Source organism: Triticum dicoccoides, chromosome 2A (genome assembly GCF_002162155.2).
Source record: "Triticum dicoccoides isolate Atlit2015 ecotype Zavitan chromosome 2A, WEW_v2.0, whole genome shotgun sequence".
Classification (NCBI taxonomy): domain Eukaryota; kingdom Viridiplantae; phylum Streptophyta; class Magnoliopsida; order Poales; family Poaceae; genus Triticum; species Triticum dicoccoides.
This window is the reverse complement of record NC_041382.1, coordinates 91,119,870-91,127,534: the sequence shown is the minus strand read 5'-3', so window position 1 is coordinate 91,127,534 and position 7,665 is coordinate 91,119,870. Positions and strand designations below refer to the sequence as shown.

At 42.5% G+C, this 7,665-nt stretch overlaps 1 long non-coding RNA gene across 1 annotated transcript; it reads right to left on the bottom strand.

The window, feature by feature from the left end:
- Positions 1 to 1,216: 1,216 nt before the first annotated feature.
- LOC119359067 lies at positions 1,217 to 3,718 on the bottom strand. Its single transcript, XR_005172371.1, has 2 exons — positions 3,271 to 3,718; positions 1,217 to 3,146 (listed from the first exon to the last, which is right to left on the bottom strand). It is a non-coding gene; the product is annotated as an uncharacterized LOC119359067 (long non-coding RNA).
- Positions 3,719 to 7,665: the final 3,947 nt, after the last annotated feature.

Below are 7,665 nucleotides of genomic sequence, written 5' to 3'. Positions count from 1 at the left end.
AACCAATCCATACCCAAAATAATATCCAGACCTTGTGACTTCAATATAATCAAATCCATAGGAAACTCATGCTTCCCAATAGACAAAGTCAACTGATGACAACCAACACCTGCTATCATCTCAGCTCCCGGGGAACTCACTCTAATAGGCATACTAAGTGTTTTGGTTGGCAACCATGTTTATCAACAAATACCCTCGAAATAAATGAATGCGATGCACCAGTATCAAAAAGAACAAGTGCAGGTACTGAATTAATCAAGAGCTTACCAATGACTGCATCAGGTTCATTGTAAACCTCCTCCACATTAACATGATTTACATGCCCCTTTTGGAAGGGGTTTGGCTTGCTGGATCCTGAATTCCCATTACCGTTCTTGCTTTCTGGACAAGCATTGGAGTAGTGGCCCATCTGCCTACACTTATAGCACTGGACCTAGCTAATATCCCTCTGCACAGGCATACTCTGGTGGCTCTGGTTATTATTCCCTCCATTACCATTACCATTGTTACTCTTGTGCCCATTATGATGATGGTGGCCATTATGGTTGTGGCCATTCCCTCCATGATGATTATGATCATTACCTCCATGATGATTATGTATATTACCTCCATGATGATTATGATGCCCATTACCTAAATTACCATGATATGAAGTGAGTGGCTTCTGATGTGGTCCTGAATTATACCTGTTATTATTGTTGTACTTCCTCTTGCGAGTCTCTATGGCCTGTTGCTTTCCCTCCAGCACAATAGCCTTATCAATCAAATCCTGACAATTCCTAAAAGTGGCCAGTCAACTCAAGGCTCAAGTCATCATTTAGGCCCTCCAAGAATTTCTCCTGCCTAGCTGCATCAGTGTTAGCATCATTAGGAGGATAACGTGCAAGATTATTAAATTCCTCCACATAACACTACTAGGAAAATGCTTACTAGTAGCGTTGGTTTTTTTGCTACCAGTAGCACTGGTAGACGCACTACTGCTACGGCGCTACAGCTATTTTTTAGCAGTTGCGCTTGTTTGTCCTAGCGCTACTGGTAACTGAAGATAGCAGTAGCGCTTTTTTGTAACCCACACTACTACTATCCTAAGTACTAGTAGCGTGCATTTTCTCCCATGCTACTACTAGCTGATTAGGACTAGTAGCGTGCACCTTTTCCCCCACGCTACTACTAGCTAATTAGGAATTAAAAGAATTAGATGCCATATTCATGGATGGAAATCAGAGACACATCCAGTGCAAGATAAACTAAGGTCATAGAACCATCCCAACTAGAAGAGATCACAAGAGTCCATTTAACATCATACGCACACAACCATCATCGAAACGTGGGTACCTTCCCTAGTGTTCACCACCAACCTAAACAAACTTGTTCTCTAGATGTATCTACCAAGGCTCGGAGTTCAGATGCCGGTGGACCCAAATCCTCGCCCCCCCCCATCCTCGGACGGTGGTGTCGAGGTCCTCCACCTCGGCAACCTTCGGTGTCACGATCACCTGGACGATCATCTATGCGACGTGGCCGCCGGGCTTCACCGGGTTGAAGAGCACAGCGCCCACCGGGCCGCGCTAGTCCTCGTCAATCAACCATGCGTCCACGTCGGGAAAGTGAAAACTTATTAGTATGCAAATATCATCAGTTCAACCAAATAGTATATTACAATTCACAAGACCAATTAAGTTAAGATTCCTTCTCATCTAGCAATTGAAAAGAGCTCATGCCAAAAATATATGCTTAATTCCTCACTGGCTATACAAACTAAATGGTACAGGAACACACATGGTTACCATGGATACCAGTCTAGATTAGTACTGTCTATAAAGTTGCAATTCCTAATGTTGATCGTCTCTTAGTTTTGTGAGGAAAATATGTTCCTTTTTAGAAAGCGTACAACTACCAATATCTTGTGGCGATCTTAGCTAAGTGATACGGTTAACAGATAAACACATGCCATCTTTTTTGAGAATATAAACACACATAATAAATATGTGTGCAGATGGAGCATGGATCATCGAAGGCACTGACAATTAAAAATAGTAGTATTGCAAGGAATTATTCCAACTAAGCCTAAATTAAGAGCCCTTCATCAGAAAAAACAAAGCCTAAATTCAGCAAGCAACAGCTCCATGGACAACTGGAGAAAGCATGATTGGGGAGATGGAAGGGTTTGTAGTTACCAGAGTCTTACCGTCGACCAGACTCCGGTGACCGTGCGAGGCAGAGTAGCGAGACTCCTAGCAAGAATAAAGGAGTGGATTGAAGTATCTTTGTGTGTGTGTGTGTGTGTTTACACAGTAGAGTGTGTACCTAATGCTCCACTTGACTTGACTTGTCTTCCCCACCACACGTGAGTTGTGGCTGGAAATCCTTTGGAGTTTGGAGTGGCAATCATGTGGAGGTTATTTTTTTGAGAGAGAAATCATGTGGAGGTGTGTAGCCTATATCTTCGTTGTGCAGAAAATTAGTGGAAGGCATGGGCCAAAAAAAGAATGGAAAAAATTCTCACGATTGTAGTCGTTAAAGTTATACTAGCAAAAAGGCCCGTGCGTTGCAACGGGAGAAAAAAATACTACATACCCCTAGCCTAACAAGCATGACTTAATGGTTAAAGTATAACCCTCTCCCCACACAATTCTATGTTCTCTATTCAAACATGGCATCCCATTGGTGTTGCTTATCCTCCTTTCTGCCCTCTACGATAGTGGTCGTAGTGTCTATTTGATGACAATGCATTGTCAATCCCAAGGTCATCATCTCTGATTTTTTTTGCATATTCATTTCAGTAATCCATTTGTGTTAACCAAATGGATTGGTTAGGATTTGGATCCGAAGAATCCCAAAAGGAATTGTGAATGTTTTAGTTTAACCAATACTTTATTAGAATTTCTATTATTTACTTTGTAGGAATCGCAAATCAACTCACTCCATCCATTTTTTTTCTCTGGATAGTTACCACAAAATATTAGATTTACCCTACTAAAAGAAGTTTTAGTCTAACCGGTGGACAAAGAAACAAAAATATATACCTGACTTGAGCATGTACTTGTATCTGTAGGAGGCACCCTGAAAGAAGAAAACAAAGCGCTCGCATGTGTCTCTTTCTCGTAAACCAGATTCGTCCACTGATGCATCACAGGTTCACAACCCTGCAGTGCAAACATACACAAAGATTTAGGTAAGCAAACCATGGTGTGAGAAGCCAAACTAAAAATTTAGCCAATGCATAAAGCGGTATGCAGTACAAACAGCACCAATCTTGGTAGTGAGCACCTGCACAAAGCTTCTCCACCGTATAAAAACAATCTGAAAGACATGTAGATGACAATGGAACTTGCAGTTGCAGTCTTAAGATGGATAAGCACCCATCAAATAAAGAAAGAGATAAGATAATACGCTGTACCATTGGACTGGAATAGCATCCTCAACTTGAGGAACAAAACAATTCAAACCGGCAAGAATGCAATGAAACACCTTTGAGAAGGCAAGGCCACAACCATGATCGATTAGGACAGGGAGCGCTTCTTCCCATTGTTACTGCTCTCCCTTGTTCCTCCTGCTCAGTTCCTCAAAAAACAAATCGTCCTAAGCTTTGCCTCGTATGCAATTCTTGCCCATTGTTCCTGTCCGCGAGTTGTCCTAGCCAAGCCATACCAACTCCTATGCAACTTCCGTCATCTTCTTCTTTCCTATACGCAACCACCGTCGACCATTGAACCGACATTGTCCCACTCCGATTCTGTCCAGTGGGAGGTCCGATGTCGAGGTGGAGCCACCTTGGCTACCAATTCCTCCGTGTATCACTTTGCTTAGTTACAAGTGGAATCACACTCACACTAATAAAAAATTGTCAGCGGTCCAGTGAATTAACAGTTGACTAATAGAACATGTATACACCTACATGTACATAGTCATAGACATCATCCAAGGCTGATGGATAGACAAAAATTATCACTAACTTGCTTAGTAAGTAGCACCAGATTGGATCACCGAAGAACGATATTACTACGGACTGTATGAATACTCCATGTATTTTTACCTAGGCAACTAACAACCTCACCCTCAGTAAATGTCCTACCTGGAGAAGAAAATTGCTTGAAAATACAGACCATGTGAGGGGTTGCCGGTTGGTTAGCTTATTCAATATGTACTACTCAAAATTGCATCTAATTGCTACCATTCTTGTTCAAAATCAATTCCAGCAGCCATAATCGATACGATTTGGGAATCGAAGTCGCCGCAACCAATTGGCGCAGAAATGAGAGGGGACAGGATCGGGGGAGGGAGGGAAGGGGCGGGGGACCTTGATGTGGCACTGGCCGTCCTTGTGATGCACGAGGTGGAGCTCCTTGTCATCGACGGCGTCAGTGCCGCAGGCCCCCACGCCGAGCGCGAGAACACCACGTCCCTGCAAGGAGCACGGAGATGGTGTGAGCGCGCGCAATGGGATCAACTGGCAGAGCCGTTCCATGGATTTGAGGTCCGCACGCACCAGCAGAGAAGAGTGAGGCGGGCGCTCGGGGGAGGCGGAAGGGGGAGAGGGGCCGCGCGAGTAGGCGAGCTCGGCGTAGGGGTCGACGGACGCGGCAGGTCGCTCGTTCGTCGACATGGCCCCTCCGCTGTTGTTCAGCAGGGCCGACGGCGAGTGGGTTGAGAGAAGATAGGAGGTGGAAGGGAGGTGGGGGTGGAGGGGATCTGGATAGGGTGTTGGGTGAATTTTTTTTGTAGCGTGGGTGATAGTAGCGAGTTTTGCAATCCAGGCGCTACAGCTATGTCTTTTGCCATAGCGCTAGCTATGTCTTTAGCCATAGCGCTGGGTTGATCACCCATGCTGCTACTATGTCTTGACTTCAGGGTGTGGTGTGGCACACTTACTAGTAGCGCTGCCAAAACAATCATGCTACTGCTAAGTAATACCAGCAGCTCGTTTTGTACCAAGCGCTACTAGTATTTACCAGTAGCGTGGGGTCCCAAACAAACGCTACTGGTAAAGTTCTACATATAAGCATTTTCCTAGTAGTGTAAGCTTTAACAGTGCGACCCCCCTGGCGCAAACTGCGAAACTCATTCTTTTTCAGACTCATAGCACCAGCAGACACATGTGTAGCACGAAAAGCTGCCTAAAACTGTACCCAAGTGATACTAGCAATGGGATAAGTGACCAAGTAGTTGTCCCACCAAGCTACGGCAGGACCCTCCAGCAAATGTGAGGCAAACCTCACCCTCTCTGCATCTGTGCATCCAACCGTCTCCAGGTTCTTATTGACTGCACGGAGCCAATCATCGGCCACAATAGGTTCAGGGGAACTGGAGAACCTCTAAGGATTCAACCTCAAGAACCTGGTAAGCATATCCACATGTAGCCGTGGCGGCGGATTGTTGTTGTTATTGCTGTTGTTCTGGTTCTGAGCAAGCAACTGGATCAATTGATCATGTCCCCCAATAACCTGTTGGGTGTATGAGGGTACTTCATTGCCATTGTTATCTCCTCATGCAGCAGTGCATCTAGTATCACGCCTCGGCGGCATCTGATGGGCAAGCATAGATGAGTTATAGATATACTAGGGCCAAAGATATGTATATATAAATATATTACCCATATGCATAATATGATCAAGCCAACAAAACACAACACAAATAACACCAACAAACAAACAACAAACAATATTATAATATTATATATATAGTCGAATAATTTCCACACTAAGCAATTTAACAAACAACTACCAATCAAGCAAACAATCTAGTATATTCATACCACGAAAGTGGACATAATCAGATACGCTAACATGATAACGTTGCAATATAAAACAAGCATGAATGGTGGTCTCAGCACTAGTTCCTACTTAACTGTTCAAGATACTTGAGGGGGTTACTAATAGATAGTAAGAGGTACAACTAGTTGATAAAATAATTTTCACTCCTATGGCTTTTCTAATCCATTTTCTAGGGTCACGTCCTACAGTCAACACACTGCTCTGATACGACCAAACCTCGAAGGATTTGAGTCTCTGTCCTTACCGTGCTAGTCCATGGATCAAACTCGCTAGCACACACAGTATAGATGAATACCAGAATAGCAAGTGCATCATTTATTACATCGTATGATCCAGAATATATAAAATAAAACAATCTACATAGCACTTGGCTAGCTTTATTCAATCAAACAGCGGAAAGTAGCGGAAAATAACGATGAGTCCCATCATAGCCCACTGGCGATGCTGAGTACAGACTTGCGACCCTAACGGTACCTTACTCTTCATATGAATATCCTGCAACATGAGACGTTGCAGCCATATAGGTCAATACTTGGAATGTATTGGCAAGTTACACAGGAGTAATAATAAAGCAGACCTACATGTATATGCATAGTACAACAAAGGAAGGCTTGAGGGTTTATTTTTGCAGAAAGCTAATTTTATCCTAATAACTACCTAATAGTCAAATTTTAATTTAGTTCTTTTATTACTACAATTAAATACACAAGGTTGAGTTGGCAAAATCAACTCCAACCTACCCTTTATTAAGTTGCCCACAAATATTAATAAATGTCACATCTGTCAAGATCATCCAACAACTTTAATGGCATAGTCGCTCAAAGTTACCCATAACCGGGGGCATGGCTAATCATGATTAGTTTTTAATACTATGCAGACTTTAGTATGCTTTACCCAGTGGACCCAACCCGAAGATTGAGACGAAGTCTTTCAGAAGCAGTCCCCTAGTCCCAACAGGAGGCCCATCCCAACTATTATATCTACATCTACTGGCACATCCGAGTAAGGGTTCCACAACTGATCAACTAAGCCAGAGCCCATTTAGCCAGTGGTCGCACATGGAAGCTACTAGTCACTAAGTCCGTCTGATCTTTTTGAGCCTGGGCGGCCGTCCACTTACATTCAGAGGGTATAAACCATGATGTTCTTGAAACCACCCTAGCAATACCAATTCCGCCCAGAGGTGAATTGAGTCCTGAGTTACTACTCAAATTATTATTATTATTATATATATATTATATAATCCTCACATAAGCTCAATGAATACACGAGCCACCCCCGTCTACAAAGCATAGCAAAACTACAACTACCACGATCTGCAATGACGGGAGACAACTCAATAATATAGCAAGATAATATAATAATCATATACATGCATATATTCATAGTGTGATATAACTACATGCATAGAAAACAATAGGTAAAGGATGATCAACATGTAACTTGCCTTGATTCTGGTTCAAAAGGTCACACTCCTGACAATAGTTCGCGTCACACTCCGGACAATCTACACGTTTCACACAATTCAACAAATCAATCAACGGAACACGAATAAAACCAAAACAAAACCAACAGCAAGAGAACCATTTTTAAAACTCAACAACAGAAGCTTAACAACACCTAAATTGCACTACGATCACTATGCAAAAAGAATCACTCAAATTTGATAAGCGGTTTGAAAGATACTGTCTCCAGAAGGTTTAACTCGAATTCAAACAAATTCAAATTTGAACAGTGCAAACATGTGCAAAGTTGGTACTATGATAAAGTGTTGATTTTTGTGAGTGCACAGGAAAAAGAATTACCTAAATTGGACTTATAGAATAAAAGATATAGCAAAAAGAATTTTGGATGAAAATCTGTGAAAAACAAAAAAGAAACATAAAACTCC